This window comes from Procambarus clarkii, chromosome 40, assembly GCF_040958095.1.
Source record: "Procambarus clarkii isolate CNS0578487 chromosome 40, FALCON_Pclarkii_2.0, whole genome shotgun sequence".
Lineage (NCBI taxonomy): Eukaryota > Metazoa > Arthropoda > Malacostraca > Decapoda > Cambaridae > Procambarus > Procambarus clarkii.
The window spans coordinates 21,168,113-21,195,094 of NC_091189.1; positions in this window are offsets into that span (position 1 = coordinate 21,168,113).

The following is a 26,982-nucleotide window of genomic DNA, read 5'->3' on the forward strand; positions in this document are numbered from 1 at the left end:
GATCAGCTGGAGTACAGGTTCCTGAGCTTATTGAGCTCTATCATATCTACATTTGAAACTGTTTATGGAGTCAACCTCCCTCTGTATGTGTGTGTGTATTTACTATTTTAATTTATAATTTGAGTCTGCAGAATCGAGGTATTAGCTCTTTGATCCCGCCTTTCTAACCAATGTATTTTTTCTCTATTATACTTACTACATATACTTCTAACACACACACACACACACACACACACACACACACACACACACACACACACAGAGAAAGATCTAGGAGTTGATATCACACCAAACCTGTCTCCTGAAGCCCACATAAAGAGAATAACGTCTGCGGCATATGCGAGGCTGGCTAACATCAGAACGGCGTTCAGGAACCTGTGTAAGGAATCATTCAGAATCTTGTACACCACATATGTAAGACCAATCCTGGAGTATGCGGCCCCAGCATGGAGCCCGTACCTTGTCAAGCACAAGACGAAGCTGGAAAAAGTCCAAAGGTATGCTACTAGACTAGTCCCAGAACTAAGAGGCATGAGTTATGAGGAAAGGCTACGGGAAATGCACCTCACGACACTGGAAGACAGAAGAGTAAGGGGGGACATGATCACAACCTACAAAATCCTCAGGGGAATCGACCGGGTAAACAAGGATGAACTTTTCAACACTGGTGGGACGCGAACAAGGGGACACAGGTGGAAGCTGAGTACCCAAATGAGCCACAGAGACGTTAGAAAGAACTTTTTCAGTGTCAGAGTAGTTAGCAAATGGAATGCATTAGGAAGTGATGTGGTGGAGGCTGACTCCATTCACAGTTTCAAATGTAGATATGATAGAGCCCAATAGGCTCAGGAATCTGTACACCAGTTGATTGACGGTTGAGAGGCGGGACCAAAGAGCCAGAGCTCAACCCCCGCAAGCACAATTAGGTGAGTACACACACACACACACATCTCCAGGAAGCAGCCCGTAGCAACTGTCTAACTCCAAGGTACCTATTTACTGCTAAGTAACAGTTGCATCAGAGTGAAAGAAACTCTGCCTATTTGTTTCTGCCTCGGCCCGGAATCGAACCCGGGCTCTTAGGACTAGGACCCCCCGAGCGTTGTCCACTCCGCCGTGAGGCCCCCCCCCCTCAGGGGGTCCCTGTGTGTGTGTGTGTGTGTGTGTGTGTGTGTGTGTGTGTGTGTGTGTGTGTGTGTGTGTGTGCGTGCGTGCGTGGAAGCGCAAGCGTGCGGGAGCGAGTTAACTCTTAATAAACCGGTTGGACAAGACAATAGACACGTTTAAGGGGCATCAGAAATTATATTAGATAAAATCTTCATGTCGAAAAATGCGCACCGATACGGTGTCAGACACATGAGAGAGAGAGAGAGCGAGAGAGAGAGAGAGAGAGAGAGAGAGAGAGAGAGAGAGAGAGAGAGAGAGAGAGAGAGAGAGAGAGAGAGAGAGAGAGAGAGAGAGAGAGAGAGAGCGAAAGAGAGAGAGAGAGAGAGAGAGAGAGAGAGAGAGAGAGAGAGAGAGAGAGAGAGAGAGAGAGAGAGAGAGAGAGAGAGAACGAGAGAGAGAACGAGAGAGAGAGAGAGAGAACGAGAGAGAGAACGAGAGAACGAGAGAGAGAACGAGAGAGAGAGAGAGAGAGAGAGAGAGAGAGAGAGAGAGAGAGAGAGAGAGAGAGAGAGAGAGAGAGAGAAAGAGAGAGAGAGAAACTGTCTGAGAAGGGAGAGAAAAATTGACCACATTTTCTAGGCCAGCAGGGGTACCTATCCTATTCTGAACCCACCTGGTGGTCGAGCACCAGTACCAGTATTCAGGCCAGAACCATCCTCGCCGCAGCAGCCCACGCTGGCGGGATAAGATAACCTGCTCGCTTACAAAGAGATGATCAAGATACACTCGATATAGATATCTCCGAAGATATCTCCTGATACATGTAGTAGTTAATATTTATGTCGTTAGTACAGGAGAGATAATTGGTGGTGGTGGTGGTGATTGTGGTGGGTGTGTAGGTGGTAATTACGGTGGTGGTGATTGTGGTGGGAGTGGGTGTGGTGGTGGTGATTGTGGTGGGAGTGGGTGTGGTGGTGGTGATTGTGGTGGTGATGGTTGTGAGTGCGACGGAACTTCACCGCATGCCAATTGCACTGTTTCTTAAGGAACAATCAGGACCAAAGTGAGATGCCTTCATGAAGTGTTGGGCTCCTGTAGCGTCGCGTCTTCCAGGGTCGGCGTTCGAGCCCCAGATAGTCCAAGTGGTTGGGCATCTTCACTCTGTCCTTATATATCCCAGCTCCTTTTTCTCATATCCCCTTCCAGTGCTGTATACTCATACTGGCTTCTTGCAGTGTCGGAGTTCGATCCCTGATGGTGCAAGTGGTTGTTCCCACTTACGAAACCTGTGCATCTTTCCTCAATCATGACGACTTTGTATTTATTGAACATTTTTTTGAACTACAAAGGATAACGAGGCAGTTCACAACAATAATAACCATGGGTTGTGAACGACCTCAAACAGCTCGTGAGCTCGGAGAGGCTTCAATATATATACAAAGTCGCCATGATCGAGGAAAGATGTACAGGTTTCGTAAGTGTCCACGTAAGTGCTTGGTGAGTCGAGGTCTTAAACCCTCAGTCTTATATCTTAGTTGCCTCTCCTCACCTCCACCGTTATCTTGCCTTCCTGCGCACCTGTTATCATGTTCTTCTACCTCTCACACTGATCCACCACCCCTTGTGACTGCCGTGACACAGGCGCCATCTCTGATATCTTGCTGTGATGCAGGCACCATCTCTGATATCTTGCCGTGACACAGGCACTATCTTCGATATCTTGATGTGACACATGCGCCATCTTAGATATCTTGCCGTGACACAGGCGCCATCTTGGATATCTTGCCGTGACACAGGCGCCATCTTCGATATTTTGCCGTGACACAGGCGACATCTTCGATATCTTGCCGTGACACAGGCGCCATCTTCGATATCTTGCCGTGACACAGGCGCCATCTTGGATATCTTGCCGTGACACAGGCGCCATCTTCAATATCTTGCCGTGACACAGGCGCTATCTTGGATATCTTGCCGTGACACAGGCGCCATCTTCGATATCTTGCCGTGACACAGGCGCCATCTTCAATATCTTGCCGTGATACAGGCGCCAACTTCGATATTTTGCCGTGACACAGGCGCCATCTTCGATATCTTGCTGCGATACAGGCGCCATCTTCGATATCTTGCCGTGATAGAGGCGCCATCTTCGATATCTTGCCGTGACACAGGCGCCATCTTGGATAGCTTGCCGTGACACAGGCGCCATCTTCGATATCTTGCTGTAATACAGGCGCCATTTACAATATCTTGCTGCGATACAGGCGCCATCTTCGATATCTTGCCGTGATACAGGCGCCATCTTCGATATCTTGCTGTAATACAGGCGCCATTTTCAATATCTTGCTGCGATACAGGCGCCATCTTCGATATCTTGCTGTGATACAGGCGCCTTCTGCGATATCTTCCTGATTTCCAAGCGCCATCTGCGATATCCTCCTGTGTTCCAGTCGCTATCTGCGATATCCTCCTGTGTTCCAGGCGCCATCTTCGATATCTTGCTGTGATACAGGTGCCAACTTCGATATCTTGCTGTGATACAGGCGCTATCTTCGATATCCTGCTGTGTTCCATGCGCTATCTTCGATATCCCGCTGTGTTCCAGTCGCTATATGCGATATCCCGCGGTGATCCAGGCGCAATCTGCAATAGCCCCGTTTGATTTAACAATTCTTAAATCTTAAATACCTCGATGTAGCGCCTTTAATCTCATTTTAAAACTTTACATTTTAAACTATAGTCAGAAAATGGAGATTGGCAATCGAAGAGGAAGTCTCCAATTGCCAATCTCGCTACCAGACTGATGTGTACAAACTTGTAAGACCATCTTCCCCCCCCCTTTCTTCACGTCTCAGTCCCACTACCTCTTACACCCCCTTAACTACATTACTACCTCTCTTCAACCCCCCTAACTACCCCATGGCACACTTATCTCTCACCCCCTCCTCCTCCTCTCTCTTTACTAATATCAGTAATCCACCTATCCACTTCTCGCCAATCCACCTTGCCCCTCTTCCCCCCTTTCACTTCGACTAACGATCAGAAACGAAACAGAGTACAGGGTGGTTGGGTGGTATGGGGGAGGGGGTATGGGGGGGGGGTACAGGAGCCTACAAACGAGCCCAGCTAGGGTGCCTATTCCGCTATGTCAACTTCATCTTAATTTATACGCGGATTGCCCAGGGGACCGTATCAAGTACACACACACACACACACATACACGAGGACACGCACACACGCACACACACACTCATACACGAGGACACACACACACACACACACACACACACACACACACACACACACACACACACACACACACACACACACACACACACACACACACAGGAACACACACACACACACACACACACACACACACACACACACACACACTCACACACACACACACACACACACACACACACACACACACACACACACACACAGGGGACCTCAGACCTCAGATTGGCGTGAAGTCGCTAGTGGAGTCCCACAGGGTTCTGTACTCGGTCCTATCTTGTTTCTGATATGTAAATGATCTCCCGGAGGGTATAGATTCATTTCTCTTAATGTTTGCGGACGATGCCAAAATTATGAGAAGGATTAAGACAGAGGAGGACTGCTTGAGGCTTCAAGAAGACTGGACAAGCTGAAGAAATGGTCGAACAAATGGTTGTTTGAGTTTAACCCAAGCAAATGTAATGTAATGAAGATAGGCGTAGGGAGCAGGAGGCCAGATACTAGGTATCATCTGGGAGATGAAATTCTTCAAGAGACAGAGACAGAAAAAGACTTGGGGGTTGACATCACGCCAGACCTGTCCCCTGAAGCCCATATCAAGAGGATAACATCAGCAGCATATGCCAGGCTGGCCAACATAAGAACGGCATTCAGAAACTTGTGTAAGGAATCATTCAGGATTTTGTATACCACATATGTCAGGCCAATCCTGGAGTATGCAGCTCCAGCATGGAGTCCATATCTAGTCAAGGATAAGACTAAACTGGAAAAGGTTCAAAGGTTTGCCACCAGACTAGTACCCGAGCTGAGAGGTATGAGCTACGAGGAGAGACTACGGGAATTAAACCTCACTTCGCTGGAAGACAGAAGAGTTAGGGAGGATATGATCACCACATTCAAGATTCTCAAGGGAATTGATAGGGGAGATAAAGACAGGCTATTTGACACAAGGGGCACACGCACAAGGGGACACAGGTGGAAAATGAGTTCCCAAATGAGCCATAGAGATATTAGAAAGAACTTTTTTAGTGTTAGAGTGGTTGACAAATGGAATGCATTAGTAAGCAATGTGGTGGAGGCTGACTCCATACACAGTTTCAAGTGTAGATATGATAGAGCCCAATAGGCTCAGGAACCTGTACACCTGTTGATTGACGGTTGAGAGGCGGGACCAAAGAGCCAAAGCTCAACCCCCGCAAGCACAAATAGGTGAGAATACACACACTAGCTAAATATCAATTAACGCATTTGACCAATCCGTTAAAAATATGACGTATTAGTTAATACAACAGCACCGTAATGTTGACGTGTTCTATCCATCGGCCGCGACAAGATTGGAAAACAGTTGCTCTTTTAACGTTCTGATTACGTAACACCGTTGCATTGTTTACGGATTGGCAAATCGAGAGATCGGGTTGGATAGGCACCAATATTTCCCCGACCCCAATACGTCTCGCTCAATACGTCGCATTTTTACGGAATAGAACAATCCGTCACAATAGAACAATCCGTCACAATAGAACAATCCGTCACAATAGAACAATCCGTCACAATAGAACAATCCGTCACAATAGAACAATCCGTCACAATAGAACAATCCGTCACAAATTCGACGTACTTTTAAAAATTAAAGCACCGTAATACCGACGTATTTTATGGATTGCATTTTCCATACAGAAATACCAAACAAAAACCATCCAATGGATGAATGGAATCCAATGGTTGAATGGAATCTAATGGATGAATGGAATCCAATGGATGAATGGAATCTAATGGATTAATGGAATCCAATAGATGAATAGAATCCAATGGATGAATGGAATCCAATGGATGAATGGAATCTAATGCATGATTGGAATCCAATGGATGAATGGAATCCAGTGGATGAATGGAATCCAATGGATGAATGGAATCCAATGGATCCTGATCCCATAAACATGAAAGTTTGGCCAATATTAAGGGTTCTAATCCCAGGTTAGACGAACGTTTTTGGCCAGCAAAACTCGAGAACCAACTTTTAAGGGGGGTTCGATCCCAAGAGTATCCGGTTTAAAAGCTTTAGATCCAATATACGCGCGCGTCAGAGCATCGAATTTTGAGAGAATTCGCGTTTGAAGTTTTGGATTCCATAAAAGTCACCGTCAGAGGGTTCTGAATCCTTTATGTGACCGGAGAACAGTCATGGGGACCCGGAACTTTTTCACTTTTATATATATATATATATATATATATATATATATATATATATATATATATATATATATATATATATATATATATATATATATATATATATATATATATATATATATATATTTATATATATATATATATTTATATATATATATGACAATGTCAGACCACGGAGGAAAATGAAACAGGAATTTCCTTAAGTACTTTCGTATATTAAATACATCTTCAGAAGGAATACATAATATATTAAATATTATATTAAATAATATTTAATACATCTTCATTCCTTCTGAAGATGTATTTAATATACGAAAGTACTTAAGGAAATTCCTGTTTCATTTTCCTCCGTGGTCTGACATTGTCACATTCATTCTTAGTCACGTGTTTATTTTCGTGATATACACACACACACACACATATATATATATATATATATATATATATATATATATATATATATATATATATATATATATATATATATATATATATATATATATATATATACATATATATACATATATATATTTTAAGAACATAAATTATTGACTTAGTTATGTTACTTTCGGTTAGGTTAAGGTAAGTTAGGTTAGGTTAGGTACTGCATATATATATATACAAGTACTGCACATATATATATATATATATATATATATATATATATATATATATATATATATATATATATATATATATATATATATATATATATATATATATGAGAGTGGGATCCAGCAGAACCCGGGTCTGTGTCTATTTCTTCCCCCTCCCCCTCTCCCTCATTCTGCTCTTTCCTTCCCTCCTCCATTTTCCCATCCCCTTCTCTTTCCCCTCATCCATTCCCTGTCCCCCCCCCCTACTCTCATCTTCCATCTTCATTACATTGTATCTTCACTGTAGATACTTTACAGTATTACCTTTATTACCATAACTTTCACTACTCACTATCAAGTTCAAGTACGTTTATTGAGACAATAAGATACATTTCAAAAAGATAAAGTAGCCTAGGCTCTTTCTACCCTCCTTGGGTACTCACTATCTTCATCACTGTAACGTAAATGAATTCATCATTTTCCAGTAAATTATGAAAATGCTTAGGGAGAGAGGGGGGGGAGGGGCAGCGAAAGTAACTTAAAACTCTACGGAAAGCACATCCACAGTTTCATTTCAGACCATGGAAATTGCATGAGGGAGGGTTGTGTTCCTGGCTGATAACCCTTAAGGATATTTAACTTAGCCCGACCACGACCATCCTATGCCTGTCCTGTACCTCAGACCATTGCCCCTGCAAAGTTGGGTGAGGATAACGCCATGCATTTGGCCTCCAACCTTGGACAGAAAGACACTCTTATAGTATAGAAGATTTACAAAAACTTGCAATATATGCACACAATATACTTAATATACTAAGTATATTATGTGTGTATACTTAATATACACATAATATACTAAGATACACACACATACTACACCACTGAGAGCTACTGCTACCCGCCCTCCTCCAATGGTCAGAAAGAATTCCCCAAGATCATGACTACTTAATTCCTTAAGATTTTGGTTAAAGGGTTCTGGATTCCACAGGAGCGTGTTGTGACCAACAAGTGGAGAGTTCAAGCACTTGCCAGCGCCCACAACAGTTAAGATGCTCCCTAACACCTTGTACTGAGCCAACAGGGCAGGGAGGGAATGCCTTGTTACTCTTAACATATGTTAATTACGCTTTGCGAATGTGATCATTTATATATATATATATATATATATATATATATATATATATATATATATATATATATATATATATATATATATATATATATATTATATATATAAAAGAGAATGTTTGCGTCTGTCCAAGGATGGAAGCCAAACACTTTGGGCTAGCCTCACCCAACTTTTCAATGTGATTGGTAAAGGGTAAGTGACCAACATGGGTATGACTGGGTCGGTCCAGGGCCCCCTCCCCCCCATGCCCCCCCCCCCCCTTTCCCCCCGGAAATTGGTTGGAAAGTGGCTCCCCGAGTCCCAAGACTTTAAATCCTAAACCTTGAAAAATGAATATATATGAAGGACGTCATGTCTTACACAGGTTGGGATCTTTTGATTCGCACATCGACACTAAAAAAAAGCTGCACTATTTGGGAGTCCATAGAAAGCAAATTTGCGATCAGGACATGCGTATTGTATGGCAATATTTAAAATATTATCAACAGCATAAGCACTCTATGGACAAAAAACACTACTTCAGACTTTATGGGGGGGGATTGCCCCATTGCTCTTCCCCCCCTCTCACTTAAAGAGGGACTCCCCCCTCTCACTTAAAGAGGGACAAAGAGACCGACCAATACCCGCCTATAACAGCCCTCACCAGGCACCCTGCAATGTTTGTTGAGACTAGCCTTAAGCATCTGACTTCCAACTTTAAACAAATATCCTCTTTTATCGATGCAGGTTTATATATATATATATATATATATATATATATATATATATATATATATATATATATATATATATATATATGTATGTGTGTGTGTGTGTGTGTGTGTGTGTGTGTGTGTGTGTGTGTGTGTGTATTATTCATCCACAGAGCAATGAAATGCACCTGGCACCTATTGGAATAATATCAGATACAATTATATTTCTAATTTATTTTTTTAGATGCAAAAGCATCAGCCTTGCAGCCTGTTCAGTAACCTAATATGTTGCTTTTATAACGCAATCGACCAATCCGTTAAAAACGTGTCGTATTATGAATAATTAAAGCCCCTTCAATATTGATGTTTTCTATGCATCGGTATGATAAGTTAGGTGGGTTGCTTGGGTTCGTACGTTTTTGGTTAGGCAAAACAGTTGTATTTTGTACGGAGTGGAGAATGGTGAAAACCTATTACAAGTTCCAATTATCTCCGGAAACTCGAAATTAACTTGAGCAAATTAATGTGAAATACAAGTATATGTAATTATCCCGTTTCTTTTTCCTTTTGCAGAAAACAATGAACATTGAAAACATTCTAGAATTGTTTTGTGTATTAAAAGAAAAAGTAATTTTCTCTTTTATAATTGAAAATGGACCGAGAGTTGTAATATTTCAATTATTTTTTTTTATCTAAAGTACAGACAAATATGTTCCTTATGTGTTTAGTGAGGGTTGTGCAGGTGATAAAGTGTGTTCACACCAGGTGTTGACCAATCAGAACACTTCTTGAAGCTCGTAGATCAATCAGAACACTTCTTCAAGCGGGTAGATCAATCAGAACACTTCTTAAAGCGGGTAGATCAATCAGAACACTTCTTCAAGCGGGTAGATCAATCAGAACACTTCTTCAAGCGGGTAGATCAATCAGAACACTTCTTCGAGCGGGCAAATCAATCAGAACACTTCTTGAAGCTCGTAGATCAATCAGAACACTTCTTCAAGCGGGTAGATCAATCAGAACACTTCTTCAAGCGGGTAGATCAATCAGAACACTTCTTCGAGCGGGCAAATCAATCAGAACACTTCTTGAAGCTCGTAGATCAATCAGAACACTTCTTCAAGCTGGTAAACCATTCTTTAAGCAGGTAAACCAATCTTCAAGCTAGTAAACCCTTTCTCAAGCTGGTAAACCATTCTTCAAGCTGGTAAACCATTCTTCAAGCTGGTAAACCATTCTTCAAGCTGGTAAACCAATCCTCAAGCAGATAAACCATTCCTCAAGCTGGTAAACCATTCTTCAAGCTGGTAAACCATTCTTCAAGCTGGTAAACCATTCCTCAAGCAGGTAAACCATTCCTCAAGCAGGTAAACCATTCCTCAAGCAGGTAAACCATTCCTCAAGCTGGTAAACCATTCCTCAAGCTGGTAAACCATTATTCAAGCTGGTAAACCATTCCTCAAGTTGGTAAACCAATCCTCAAGCTGATAAACCATTCCTCAAGCAGGTAAACCAATCTTCAAGCTGGTAAACCAATTTTCAAGCTGGTAAACCATTCCTCAAGCAGGTAAACCAATCTTCAAGCTGGAAAACCATTCTTCAAGCTGGTAAACCAATCCTTAAGCTGATAACCTATTCCTCAAGCAGGTAAACCATTCCTCAAGCTGGTAAACCAATCCTCAAGCTAGTAAACCAATCCTCAAGCTAGTAAACCAATCCTCAAGCAGGTAAACCATTCCTCAAGCATGTAAACCATTCCTCAAGCATGTAAACCATTCTTCAAGCTAGTAAACCAATCCTCAAGTTGGTAAACAATTCCTCAAGCAGGTAAACAATTCCTCAAGCAGGAAAACCATTCCTCAAGCAGGTAAACCGTTCCTCAAGCAGGTAAACCAATCCTCAAGCAGGTAAACCAATCCTCAAGCTGGTAAACCATTCCTCAAGCAGATAAACCATTCCTCAAGCAGGTAAACCAATCCTCAAGCAGGTAATCCAATCCTCAAGTAGGTAAACCAATCCTCAAGCAGGTAAACCAATCCTCAAGCAGGTAAACCAATCTTCAAGCAGGTAAACCATTCCTCAAGCAGGTAAACCAATCTTCAAGCAGGTAAACCAATGGAGAGATTTTCTCCAAGATTTTAGTGGGTAATGACTGTGTTTCTCTGGAAGGCAGAGAACGATCAATGACAAATGTAAACATACATTTCATTCGTGAATGATGTGGTCCAATTACAGGTAGTACGAGGAAGGAGAAATTACATATTCGTGTGGTTTCGTATATTTAACACGACACAGCAGTAATGTATTTGTGGCTCTTGCTCCGAGGATATTTACGCATATATCTGTCTTCTCTTATTATAAATGGGGTTATAAGGGAGAATACTCAATCTGTTGACCAGACCACACACTAGGAAGTGAAGGGACGACGACGTTTCGGTCCGTCCTGGACCATTCTCGAGTCGATTTTGTGACTCCTCGTCTGAATACTCAGTCTGTCTGTGTCTGTTAGCCTTTGACAGACTCTAACTGACAGGGAATTAGATTGTGCTAGTGTCCGTCTCTGTCTGTCGGTCTGTCTGTCTACCACCCGTCACGACACCGCAGCAGGTATTACCCAAGGCTCGGGGGCCAATTCCAGCAAATATTGACGTCTTAATCTCATATAAGCCAGCGCCCCGCCCTCTTCATGACTCGCAGTCACCTGTCTTGTGGTGGTTCCCATAAACTGTGGCTAATACCACACAGTTACCTGAGTATCCTGGCACCTGTCACTCACTACACAGTCACCTGGCCACCTGGTAATCTTACAGTCACCTTGCCACCTCTCAGTGATCCTACACAGTCACCTGAGTACCTGTCAGTCATCCCCCACAGTCACCTGGGTACCTGTCAGTCATCCCCCACAGTCACCTGGCCACCTCTGTGATCCTACACAGTCACCTGAGTACCTGTCAGTCATCCCCCACAGTCACCTGGGTACCTGTCAGTCATCCCCCACAGTCACCTGGGTACCTGTCAGTCATCCTACACAGTCACCTGGGTACCTGTCAGTCATCCCACACAGTCACCTGGCCACCTGTCAGTCATCCCCCACAGTCACCTGGGTACCTGTCAGTCATCCCCCACAGTCACCTGGCCACCTGTCAGTCATCCCACACAGTCACCTGGGCACCTGTCAGTCATCCTACACAGTCACCTGGCCACCTGTTAGACGTGATTGGCACAGCTGTGTCAGGTTAATTGATGCCTCCGCTTCCTCCCCCTGTTATTATGCAAATTATGTGCAGGCATAGTCTGAGTACTCCTGTCGCCACCTGCCTTAAGAGGCGCTGTGGTTCCGACACGCTGTGACTGCAGGCGCTGTGATTGCAGGCGCTGTGGTTCGGAGACGCTGTGATTGCAGGCGCTGTGGTTCGGAGACGCTGTGATTGCAGGCGCTGTGATTGCAGGCGCTGTGGTTCGGAGACGCTGTGATTGCAGGCGCTGTGGTTCCGACACGCTGTGAGTGCAGGCGCTGTGGTTCGGAGACGCTGTGAGTGCAGGCGCTGTGGCACGGAGCTAGTGAGAGAGGCGCTGTGATACACCAGGAGCTATAATATGTTATCTCACATCATCGTAGACACGAGATCTCAAATGTAAAATTATATATTAGCAATAATACAATTACAGAAATCCCCAGGTATACAAAATAGTTCCAATGCGACTGGGAGGAAGACTTCTGAATCGAAGAACAAGAAAATCTCAATAGATATTATGAGTATATTAAATGGAAATAGTTGATGGTATTTTTAATTCGAACGTTTGTCTGTTAATTTGAGGTTTTAAACCCAATTTTTAACAGGGATTGGTGTTGAGTACGTGCCCAACATTAGGGCTAGGTTAGGATTGGCATTAATGAAACGAATGCCACTTGACATGGTACCAAAGCTACCCCCCTCGACGAATTTTTAGCATTCTGAAGGAAAAACATCAGGAAAATAAAGAGCCGTGATAGAGTCATTCATCTCACCCTTTTTGTCTTATTCAATAATAATATGCATAACGATATCCTGGGATTGTTAGCATTTAAACCTAGGTAGTTTCCATGTCGTTAACAATATCAAAATACTAACAATCATATGAAGAGGTCACTCTCCAAAGTCAAGGGGATTCTCAGAGGTCACACTCCACGGTCAGGGCTCCTCAGAGGTCACACTCCACGGTCAAGGCTCCTCAGAGGTCACACTCCACGGCCAGTGCTCCTCAGAGGTCACACTCCACGGCCAGTGCTCCTCAGAGGTCACACTCCACGACCAGTGCTCCTCAGAGGTCACACTCCACGGTCAGTGCTCCTCAGAGGTCACACTCCACGGTCAGTGCTCCTCAGAGGTCACACTCCACGGTCAGTGCTCCTCAGAGGTCACACTCCACGGTCAGTGCTCCTCAGAGGTCACACTCCACGGTCAGTGCTCCTCAGAGGTCACACTCCACGGTCAGTGCTCCTCAGAGGTCACACTCCACGGTCAGTGCTCCTCAGAGGTCACACTCCACGGTCAGTGCTCCTCAGAGGTCACACTCCACGGTCAGTGCTCCTCAGAGGTCACACTCCACGGTCAGAGCTCCTCAGAGGTCACACTCCACGGTCAGTGCTCCTCAGAGGTCACACTCCACGGTCAGTGCTCCTCAGAGGTCACACTCCACGGTCAGAGCTCCTCAGAGGTCACACTCCACGGTCACGCTCCAACAGGTCAGCGCCGGCGCCCTCCTCCTCCACTCCATCACATATATATTGGAATAAGAAAGAACAGCTTCACAGTAAAATAATATTAAAATTAATTGTTTAGATTCATAATTTTTTAGCCTGTCAGACATTCTCACGGCTTCTTACTGCGTTTGTCTATGTCTGTCACTGTCACGGTGTTTATGTGTCATTATCTGTCACGGTTTTGTTTGTGTCGGTCACTATCACTGTCTTTGTCACTTTCATTAAACCTGTTTGTTATTGTATTTGTCATTGTAGATGTCTGTGTCAGAGTAGCAGCGTGTCTGTCGCCGTGATCTCATCTACGTGTACTGATTTCCATGTTGTTGCTTGGGTCGAGCTCCCCCTCCTAAGCCCCGCCTTTCCAATTTTTTTTAGGGCTCTACAGTATGTGGTGGGTGGAGGGCTCTACAGCATGTGGTGGGTTGTCTCTACCGCATGTGGTGGGTGGAGGGCTATACAGTATGTGGTGGGTGGAGGGGCTCAACAGCATGTGGTGGGTGGAGGGCTCTACAGCATGTGGTGGGTGGAGGGTTCAACAAAATGTGGTGGGTGGAGGGGCTCTACAGTATGTGGTGGTTGGAGGGCTCTACAGTATGTGGTGGTTGGAGGGCTCTACAGCATGTGGTGGGTGGAGGGCTCAACAACATGTGGTGGGTGGAGGGGCTCTACAGTATGTGGTGGTTAGAGGGCTCTACAGTATGTGGTGGGTGGAGGGCTCAACAGCATGTGGTGGGTGGAGGGGCTCAACAGCATGTGGTGGGTGGAGGGGCTCTACAGTATGTGGTGGGTGGAGGGCTCTACAGTATGTGGTGGGTGGAGGGGCTCAACAGCATGTGGTGGGTGGAGGGGCTCTACAGTATGTGGTGGGTGGAGGGCTCTACAGTATGTGGTGGGTGGAGGGGCTCTACAGTATGTGGTGGTTGGAGGGCTCTACAGTATGTGGTGGTTGGAGGGCTCTACAGTATGTGGTGGTTGGAGGGCTCTACAGTATGTGGTGGGTGGAGGGCTCAACAGCATGTGGTGGGTGGAGGGGCTCTACAGTATGTGGTGGGTGGAGGGCTCTACAGTATGTGGTGGGTGGAGGGGCTCTACAGTATGTGGTGGTTGGAGGGCTCTACAGTATGTGGTGGTTGGAGGGCTCTACAGTATGTGGTGGGTGGAGGGCTCAACAGCATGTGGTGGGTGGAGGGGCTCTACAGTATGTGGTGGGTGGAGGGCTCTACAGTATGTGGTGGGTGGAGGGGCTCTACAGTATGTGGTGGTTGGAGGGCTCTACAGTATGTGGTGGTTGGAGGGCTCTACAGTATGTGGTGGGTGGAGGGCTCTACAGTATGTGGTGGGTAGAGGGGCTCTACAGCATGTGGTGGGTGGAGGGGCTCAACAGCATGTGGTGGGTGGAGGGGCTCTACAGTATGTGGTGATTGGAGGGCTCTACAGTATGTGGTGGTTGGAGGGCTCTACAGTATGTGGTGGGTGGAGGGCTCTACAGTATGTGGTGGGTAGAGGGGCTCTACAGCATGTGGTGGGTGGAGGGGCTCTACAGCATGTGGTGGGTGGAGGGGCTCTACAGCATGTGGTGGGTGGAGGGCTCTACAACATGTGGTGGGAGGAGGAGCTCTACAGCATGTGGTGGGTGGAGGGGCTCTACAGCATGTGGTGGGTGGAGGGGCTCTACAGCATGTGGTGGGTGGAGGGCTCTACATCATGTGGTGGGAGGAGGAGCTCTACAGCATGTGGTGGGTGGAGGGGCTCTACAGCATGTGGTGGGTGGAGGGGCTCTACAGCATGTGGTGGGTGGAGGGGCTCTACAGCATGTGGTGGGTGGAGGAGCTCTACAGCATGTGGTGGGTGGAGGGGCTCTACAGCATGTGGTGGGTGGAGGAGCTCTACAGCATGTGGTGGGTGGAGGAGCTCTACAGCATGTGGTGGGTGGAGGAGCTCTACAGCATGTGGTGGGAGGAGGAGCTCTACAGCATGTGGTGGGAGGAGGAGCTCTACAGCATGTGGTGGGTGGAGTGGGAAGTAACGATGTTTGCGTAAAAATGTGGTGGGAAGATAGACATTGTTTGAGAGGACCAGTTGTTGGTTCGGCATGGAAAATGGTCTAAAAGTGGACCACTGATTTAATTGTGTGTGACAGCCTTGTGTCTGCGGCACTGTGTGTGGCACTTTATATGTTACTGTCATAGTGCCAGTGTCTGTCACCCTCACTTTCACAGTACTTGTGTCCGTCACTGTCATAGTGCCAGTGTCTGTCACCCTCACTTTCACAGTACTTGTGTCCGTCACTGTCATAGTGCCAGAGTCTGTCACCCTCACTTTCACAGTACTTGTGTCCGTCACTGTCATAGTGCCAGTGTCTGTCACCCTCACTTTCACAGTACTTGTGTCCGTCACTGTCATAGTGCCAGAGTCTGTCACCCTCACTTTCACAGCACTTGTGTCCGTCACTGTCATAGTGCCAGAGTCTGTCACCCTCACTTTCACAGTACTTGTGTCCGTCACTGTCATAGTGCCAGTGTCTGTCACCCTCACTTTCACAGTACTTGTGTCCGTCACTGTCATAGTGCCAGTGTCTGTCACCCTCACTTTCACAGTACTTGTGTCCGTCACTGTCATAGTGCCAGTGTCTGTCACCCTCACTTTCACAGCACTTGTGTGTCAAATGTATATCACTTTCATAGTGTGTCTGCCACTGCTTCTGTAATAAGTCATCTTTATTGTGTGTTTGTCACTATTTCTGTAAAGAGGAATTGTTTTTCACTGTATCATTATATTTTTCACTGTCTATGAATTAATTAATTTCTGTCATTTTGGATATCAATAACAATCAGTGGCTTTGTCAGTGTCTTCACCACTTTGTAATTATTAAATGTGCCTGCAGGATAGAGCTGTTAGCTCTTGGACCCCGCCTTTCTAACCCGTCTGTTGTCTAATGTACTGACCCCCGATCTATTTTCCTCTATCATATGTACTACACATAGTCACACACACACACATTCCCAGGATACAAGCCGTAGTAGCTGTAACTTCCAGATACTTATTTACTGCTAGGTGAACAGCGGTGTTAGATGAAACGTTGCCAATTTGTTTCTGTTAAGCTGGGAATCGAATCCGGGCCCTTTTAAGACTACGACCTCCCGAACGCTGTCCACTTGGCCGCGAGGTCCTGTCAGTGTGTGTGTGACATTGTTTCTGTCTTATTCTCTGTAATTTTTGTATACACTATTGCAAGCTCTTTCGCTTCCCATCATTTTTTGCCTGATTCTGTTTTCCTGTCTGCCTGTCTCCCTCTGCCTGTCTCTTTCCCTCTGTCTGTCTCCCTCTGCCTGTCTCTTTCCTCTGCCTGTGTCTTTCCCTCTACCTGTCTCTTTCCCTCTGCCTGTCTCTTTCCCTCTGCCTGTCTCTTTCCCTCTGTCTGTCTCTTTCCCTCTGCCTGTCTCTTTCCTCTGCCTGTCTCTTTCCCTCTGTCTGTCTCTTTCCCTCTGCCTGTCTCTTTCCCTCTGCCTATCTCTTTCCCTCTGCCTATCTCTTTCCCTCTGCCTGTCTCCCTCTGCCTGTCTCTTTCCCTCTGCCTGTCTCTTTCCTCTGCCTGTCTCTTCCCTCTGCCTGTCTCTTTCCCTCTGTCTGTCTCTTCCCTCTGCCTGTCTCTTCCCTCTGCCTGTCTCTTCCCTCTGCCTGTCTCTTCCCTCTGCCTGTCTCTTTCCCTCTACCTGTCTCTTTCCCTCTGCCTGTCTCTTTCCCTCTGCCTGTCTCTTTCCCTCTACCTGTCTCTTTCCCTCTGTCTGTCTCTTTCCCTCTGCCTGACTCTTTCCCTCTGCCTGTCTCTTTCCCTCTGTCTGTCTCTTTCCCTCTGTCTGTCTCTTTCCCTCTGCCTGACTCTTTCCCTCTGCCTGTCTCTTTCCCTCTACCTGTCTCTTTCCCTCTGCCTGTCTCTTCCCTCTGCCTGTCTCTTCCCTCTGCCTGTCTCTTCCCTCTGCCTGTCTCTTCCCTCTGCCTGTGTCTTTCTGTCTTCACATCTGTCTTTGTGCGTGTAGAAGAGCACAACACCTGGGCAGGTGTACCCACTACCCGTCCTCAGACATAAAGATGACCGCTGGTGATCAAGTTACCTAAGGTCACAGTTGGCCCACTCGCCGCGGCGCGCTCCGCTGGAGATTGAAACATCAAGTTTAATTCTGGCTTCGTTCTTATGTTTCATTCTGACGTTTGGACAACGTGAGGATGTGGTAGAGCGTTCTAATATTCGTGACCTGTCTCTTGGATGATCCGGATGGATGATTCGCTCGGAATCACTTGTTCGAATGATCCTTTTAGATGATTTATATAGATATATATATCTAAACCATTCCTCATTAACAAAGGGCAAATGCTCGTTAAGCCAACGGTTAAACTTCTATTTATGGATGGACAACACTTTACAGACGACTCATAACACTGGTGACGTGGGTACCATTCATCGTTGAAGGCCTCTGCAGCAATTGAGGTTTGAGAACCTCAATTGAGGTTTAGAGAACCTCTCTAAATGGTTCCCCCGCCTACTGTATCATTAATTGTCAACAGAACCTAACCACCTAACCTAATATGGGCCTAACTATTCAACACAGTCTAGTATGAAATAATATTACCTTACATTTGAGAGAAATACATATTTTGAACCGAGTGCGTTCAAAGAGATGACGGTGTCTTTGGGTTCATCCGCCGCCTGAACGAACCTAGCCTCAGGACAGGTTGTTAAACCCTGAACATAATAGCACTAACTTGTATGGCAAGGAGGTGACGCCTACCCTTTTCAGGTAAAGTGGAAGGACCGTGAGCTAGAACTCGACTCCACAAGTACTGCCAGACAAGTTGATAGTTTTTCTCTCTCCCTAAGTCGCCTCTTCCTCCTTCCTAATGACTACGTCCAACCTGTCCTCTCACTTAATTCGTCGCATTTTTTACGGAATTCACAAATCAGTAAAAGTTAGTTAAGTTTAAAGTACAATAACATTGGCGTTTTCTATACCTTCATTCTTCATAGGTTAGGTGGGCTGCTTGGGTTAGTACGTTTCTGGTAAGCAAAACAACTGCATTTGTTATGTTTCTGTTTAAGGAAAACAGTTGTATATTTGGCCGAGTGGTTGATGGAGAGAAGGGTCACGCCTCCATACTCTCTCACCTCACGGCTCCACACGCACCTCTTACACCTCTATCATGGGGGGGGGGGGGGGGGTCGAATCCTAGAGTCTGAGCATATTCTAATTGGTTTTTACCATATTGTGGCAGGTAACTTATATTTGTAATGGTTCCTGATATCTGACTAGTTCTTATATTAAAACTGGCTCATACGTCCACACACACACACACACGCACACACACACACACACACACACATGTATATATATATATATATATACATATATATATATATATATATATATATATATATATATATATATATACATATATATATATATATATATATATATATATATATATATATATATATATATATATGTCGTACCTAATAGCCAGAACGCACTTCTCAGCCTACTATTCAAGGCCCGATTTGCCTAATAAGCCAAGTTTTCATGAATTAATGTTTTTTCGTCTACCTAACCTACCTAACCTAACCTAACCTAGCTTTTTTTGGCTACCTAACCTAACCTTACCTATAAATATAGGTTAGGTTAGGTTAGGTAGGGTTGGTTAGGTTCGGTCATATATCTACGTTAATTTTAACTCCAATAAAAAAAAATTGACCTCATACATAGAGAAAAGGGTTGCTTTATCATTTCATAAGAAAAAAATTATAGTAAATATATTAATTCAGGAAAACTTGGCTTATTAGGCAAATCGGGCCTTGAATAGTAGGCTGAGAAGTGAGTTCTGGCTACTAGGTACGACATATATATATATATATATATATATATATATATATATATATATATATATATATATATATATATATATAAATACACACCCTATACACAATAGTATATGTAGTCCTTATAGATTCCCAACTTGAAATACAAACTAAGTTCAGAAGGGCAGAGATACGCAGCTACGTTGATCCCGGTTGTGATAACAATACCTCGACACGTGAGGGCAAGATCGACTAGATGGAGACATGATAGCAACGTACAAGATACTGACAACAATCGACACAATAAACAAGGACCACAGTGATCAAAACCGATAATTAGCTTAGTAAACATATGGAACGAGATCAATTAAACTGCATCTATTCGCAGTTTCAAAGTATAAGCTTCATTCACTGAATGAACCGATCGATGGCTGAAACGTTTGGGCTTAGGAGCTGAAGCTCGACCGAGGCGAGGACAGGTAGGTGATGAGCATGGGAGCGCCGAGCTTCACTACACCAGACGTGCATTTCGGGGTTCGCCGAACATAAATTTATCGCCATTCACACCGATGTAGTCGAGTGATTTCCCGGTGATGCTGTGTGATAACCGGGGCGTGCCCTCTTGCACGTGGCTACACGCACGCACGCGCACGCACGCACGCACACTGAGGGTTGATATTGCAACATAATGTCCAACATCATTGCAGCATAATGACCAACATCATTGTTGCACGCTTAACATCACTGCAGCATAACATAATGTTCAACATCATTGTTGCACGCTTAACATCACTGCAGCATAACATAATGTTCAACATCATTACAGCATAATGCTCCCCATCACTATTGTACACTCAGCATCATTGCAGCATAATGATCCCCATCACTGTTGCGTTCTCAGCATCATTGCAGCATAATGCTAACCCTCACTGTTGCACACTCAGCATCATTGCAGCATAATACTAACCCTCACTGTTGCACGCTCAGCATCATTGCAGCATAATGCTAACCCTCACTGTTGCACGCTCAGCATCATTGCAGCATAATGCTAACCCTCACTGTTGCACACTCAGCATCATTGCAGCATAATGCTAACCCTCACTGTTGCACGCTCAGCATCATTGCAGCATAATGCTAACCCTCACTGTTGCACGCCCAGCATCATCGCAGCATAATGCTAACCCTCACTGTTGCACGCTCAGCATCATTGCAGCATAATGCTAACCCTCACTGTTGCACGCTCAGCATCATTGCAGCATAATGCTAACCCTCACTGTTGCACGCTCAGCATCATTGCAGCATAATGCTAACCCTCACTGTTGCACGCTCAGCATCATTGCAGCATAATGCTAACCCTCACTGTTGCACACTCAGCATCATTGCAGCATAATGCTAACCCTCACTGTTGCACACTCAGCATCATTGCAGCATAATGCTAACCCTCACTGTTGCACGCTCAGCATCATTGCAGCATAATGCTAACCCTCACTGTTGCACGCTCAGCATCATTGCAGCATAATGCTAACCCTCACTGTTGCACACTCAGCATCATTGCAGCATAATGCTAACCCTCACTGTTGCACACTCAGCATCATTGCAGCATAATGCTAACCCTCACTGTTGCACACTCAGCATCATTGCAGCATAATGCTAACCCTCACTGTTGCACGCTCAGCATCATTGCAGCATAATGCTAACCCTCACTGTTGCACACTCAGCATCATTGCAGCATAATGCTAACCCTCACTGTTGCACACTCAGCATCATTGCAGCATAATGCTAACCCTCACTGTTGCACGCTCAGCATCATTGCAGCATAATGCTAACCCTCACTGTTGCACGCTCAGCATCATTGCAGCATAATGCTAACCCTCACATATACACCTGGTGAGGTCATATATACACCTGGTGAAGTCATATACACCTGGTGAGGTCATATATACACCCGGTGAGGTCATAGATACACCTGGTGAGGTCATATATACACCTGGTGAGGTCATATACACCCGGTGAGGTCATATATACACCTGGTGAGGTCATATATACACCCGGTGAGGTCATAGATACACCTGGTGAGGTCATATATACACCTGGTGAGGTCATATACACCCGGTGAGGTCATATATACACCCGGTGAGGTCATATATACACCCGGTGAGGTCATATACACACCTGGTGAGGTCATATACACCTGGTGAGGTCATATATATACCTGGTGAGGTCATATATACACCTAGTGAGGTCATATATACACCTGGTGAGGACACATATACACCTGGTGAGGTCATATATACACCTGGTGAGGTCATATATACACCTGGTGAGGTCACATATACACCTGGTGGTCATATATACTGGTGAGGTCACATATACACCTGGTGAGGTCATATATACACCTGGTGAGGTCATATATACACCTGATGAGGTCACATATACACACCTGGTGAGGTCATATATACACCTGGTGAGGTCATATATACACCTGGTGAGGTCATATATACACCTGGTGAGGTCATATATACACCTGGTGAGGTCATATATACACCTGGTGAGGTCATATATACACCTGGTGAGGTCATATATACACCTGGTGAGGTCATATACACCTGGTGAGGTCATATATACACCTGGTGAGGTCATATATACACCTGGTGAGGTCATATATACACCTGGTGAGGTCATATATACACCTGGTGAGGTCATATATACACCTGGTGAGATCATATATACACCTGGTGAGGTCATATATACACCTGGTGAGGTCACATATACACCTGGTGAGGTCACATATACACCTGGTGAGGTCATATATACACCTGGTGAGGTCACATATACACCTGGTGAGGTCATATATACACCATGTGAGGTCATATATACACCTGGTGAGGTCACATATACACCTGGTGGTCATATATACTGGTGAGGTCACATATACACCTGGTGAGGTCACATATACACCTGGTGAGGTCATATATACACCTGGTGAGGTCATATATACAGCTGGTGAGGTCATATATACACCTGGTGAGGTCATATATACACCTGGTGAGGTCATATACACCTGGTGAGGTCATATACACACCTGGTGAGGTCACATATACACCTCAAGCTGAGGTGACCTCCTCCTCACTGAGGTAATCCTTCCAGGAGCTCCCCATCACTACACCCTCAGTGCCCCCGTACGTGTAGGTAATATATAATCATAAAATAAACGAAATACAACAGATACAACAGATATAACATATAAAACAATAGAATATATACATGAGATATACCAGTTATATACAAGAGCCAGCCAGTGACCACCAAGACATGCCAACGCTCGCCGAGACATACTAGGCTATCATCATCGGCCAATGAGGCAGCTAAGACATGGGAGAAGATACCAAGGAATATCCTTGGTAACACTGCGGGGAGTTTGAAGAAGATTCTCTTTAAAAACAGCTGAGCATAAACTAATTTGTTTTGGGGTCGTTCTCCTCCTCCTCTCTCTCTCTCGCTATCTCTCTCACTCTCTCGCTCACTCTCTCTCTCTCTCTCTCTCTCTCTCTCTCTCTCTCTCTCTCTCTCTATATATATATATATATATATATATATATATATATATATATATATATATATATATATATATATGTATATATATATATATATATATATATATATATATATATATATATATATATATATATATATATATATATCACTCTCTCTCTCTCTCTCTCTCTCTCTCTCTCTCTCTCTCTCTCTCTCTCTCTCTCTCTCCATCTCCTCTCTCACTCTCTCTCACTCACTCTCCCCTCTCTACTATACAAGGTTGTGTGTGTATATTCGGTTACCTGTGCTTGAGGGAGTTGATCTTCGAGGTCTTCCTTTCTAAGTCACTTGGCACAATGGAATCGAACTCCTTTTGAGCTTTGTCATGTCTTCCTTTGAAGCTGTGCTTCCAGTCTGCTATCACAAGTTTTCCTTCATTGTGTATTACAAATATTTACTACTAAATCCCTGATTTTACAATATTTCTATGTAATTTTTTCGTGTATTATACACGATAAATAGTTTATCGTAGTCAGTAATGTAAATTTCCCTCAGTACTGTACATATGGTGATCATGTCTCCCCTGTTTCTTCTCTCTTTTTTCAGAGACGTGAGGTCTAGCTCCTTTAGCCTTTCTTCCTAACTCATACCTCTTACATCTGGGACTTGTCCAGGTGCATATCTCTGGACTTTCTACAACGTTATTTTGGGGTTTTTACGAAATATGAAATCCACACTGTAGCTGCATAGTCCAGAACTGGTCTGACGTGTGTGTGTGGTGAACACGGCTCTGTGTGTGTTCTTGTTCAGTTTTGTAAAGGAAGATGATAACATCTGTTTAACACACACTGTCTACTTTAAAATCTTGACCTCATTCTTATGTTGACTGTGTGATGGGTAGACATAATGACTGGTTGACTGTGTGATGGGTGGACATACTGACTGGTTGACTGTGTGATGGGTGGACATAATGACTGGCTGACTGTGTGATGGGTGGACATAATGACTGGCTGACTGTGTGATGGGTGGACATACTGACTGGCCATATATACACCTGGTGAGGTCATATATACACCCGGTGAGAACATATACACACCCGGTGAGGCCAGCACGCTCCCAGCCGGTCGGCTGACTGTGTGATGGGTAGACATACTGACTGGCTGACTGTGTGATGGGTGGACATACTGACTGGCTGACTATGTGATGGGTGGACATAATGACTGGCTGACTGTGAGATGGGTGGACATACTGACTGGCTGACTATGTGATGGGTGGACATAATGACTGGCTGACTGTGTGATGGGTAGACATACTGACTGGCTGACTGTGTGACGGGTAGACATACTGACTGGCTGACTATGTGATGGGTAGACATACTGACTGGCTAACTGTGTGATTGGTGGACATACTGACTGGCTGACTATGTGATGGGTGGACATAATGACTGGCTGACTGTGTGATGGGTAGACATACTGACTGGCTGACTGTGTGATGGGTAGACATACTGACTGGCTGAATATGTGATGGGTGGACATAATGACTGGCTGACTGTGTGATGGGTAGACATACTGACTGGCTGACTGTGTGATGGGTGGACATAATGACTGGCTGACTGTGTGATGGGTGGACATAATGACTGGCTGACTGTGTGATGGGTAGACATAATGACTGGCTGACTGTGTGATGGGTAGACATAATGACTGGCTGACTGTGTGACGGGTAGACATAATGACTGGCTGACTGTGTGATGGGTGGACATAATGACTGGCTGACTGTGTGATGGGTAGACATAATGACTGGCTGACTGTGTGATGGGTGGACATAATGACTGGCTGACTGTGTGATGGGTGGACATAATGACTGGCTGACTATGTGATGGGTAGACATACTGACTGGCTGACTGTGTGATGGGTAGACATAATGACTGGCTGACTGTGTGATGGGTAGACATACTGACTGGTTGACTGTGTGATGGGTAGACATACTGACTGGCTGACTGTGTGATGGGTAGACATACTGACTGGTTGACTGTGTGATGGGTAGACATACTGACTGGCTGACTGTGTGATGGGTGGACATACTGACTGGTTGACTGTGTGATGGGTAGACATACTGACTGGCTGACTGTGTGATGGGTAGACATAATGACTGGCTGACTGTGTGATGGGTAGACATACTGACTGGCTGACTGTGTAATGGGTGGACATAATGACTGGCTGACTGTGTGATGGGTAGACATAATGACTGGCTGACTGTGTGATGGGTAGACATAATGACTGGCTGACTGTGTGATGGGTAGACATAATGACTGGCTGACTGTGTGATGGGTGGACATAATGACTGGCTGACTGTGTGATGGGTGGACATAATGACTGGCTGACTGTGTGATGGGTAGACATACTGACTGGCTGACTGTGTGATGGGTGGACATAATGACTGGCTGACTGTGTGATGGGTAGACATAATGACTGGCTGACTGTGTGATGGGTAGACATAATGACTGGCTGACTGTGTGATGGGTAGACATAATGACTGGCTGACTGTGTGATGGGTGGACATAATGACTGGCTGACTGTGTGATGGGTAGACATAATGACTGGCTGACTGTGTGATGGGTGGACATAATGACTGGCTGACTGTGTGATGGGTAGACATAATGACTGGCTGACTGTGTGATGGGTGGACATAATGACTGGCTGACTGGCGACTGAAGGGAAGGAAACCATCTCGCCTAAACGTGAACTAACAGGAATCTAGTGATAATATCTGCAATGTCACACACACGCCAAAGGTGACGGGTCACCTTTGTGGTCCACACGTCAGTGGAGGAGGAACACGTCAGGAGGAACACGTCAGGAGGAACACGTCAGGAGGAGGAACACGTCAGGAGGAACACGTCAGGAGGAACACGTCAGGAGGAACACGTCAGGAGGAGGAGGAACAGAGGGACGTCGGCCTCCTACCACTACTCCTACAGACCATCCTCCTGCTCAGACAGTACTGACAGTAACGATGTAGTTCATCCTTCACATATTGACGTAAAGGACAATTAGAAAGTAGAATTTAGCACTATTGAATTTAAACAAACTGGAAAAGGTTTTGTATGTATGTTGCTAATAAAACTTAACCTAACCATCGTAGGCCTAATACACGCTGTCTGAGGCCTAATATAGTACATATGTGTGCTATACTAGGCTTAGGAATATTTCAGTTTGGTCTCTAGCTTTATTTTCCAGACTTTATTTGGTACTATTCATGTTATATAAGTAATAGTACCTAATTCTATTTAATTGACCATTCCGTCAGTATAGGTACGCTGGTTCACATAGTTCCAAAATGTACTATCTAACCTAGAGGATGGGTTGTCTTCCTACTGCCTCTCCTCCTCCTCCACTGCCTCTCCTCCTCCTCCTCCACTACTGCCTCTTCTCCTCCTCCACTGCCTCTCCTGCTCCTCCACTACTGCCTCTCCTCCTCCTCCACTGCCTCTCCTCCTCCTCCACTGCCTCTCCTGCTCCTCCACTACTGCCTCTCCTCCTCCACCACTACTGCCTCTCCTCCTCCTTCACTACTGCCTCTCCTCCTCCACCACTACTGCCTCTCCTCCTCCACCACTACTGCCTCTCCTCCTCCTCCACCACTACTGCCTCTCCTCCTCCACCACTGCCTCTCCTCCTCCTCCTGCTCGTGCTACTCGGACCAGACACTGATCAAACTTAATCACCATAAAACTCTACACCACAGGCTGTAAATGGTCATAAACAAAACAGTGCCCCTTGTTAACTACCCATAGTTAAGAGTCCAACAAGGCACTTGTGTCACGTCACACAGCCGTCCATCACGGCCCAAACGTCTCCGCTCTCACCACCAGTTTCCACATAATTAGCATATTTACAGCAGGC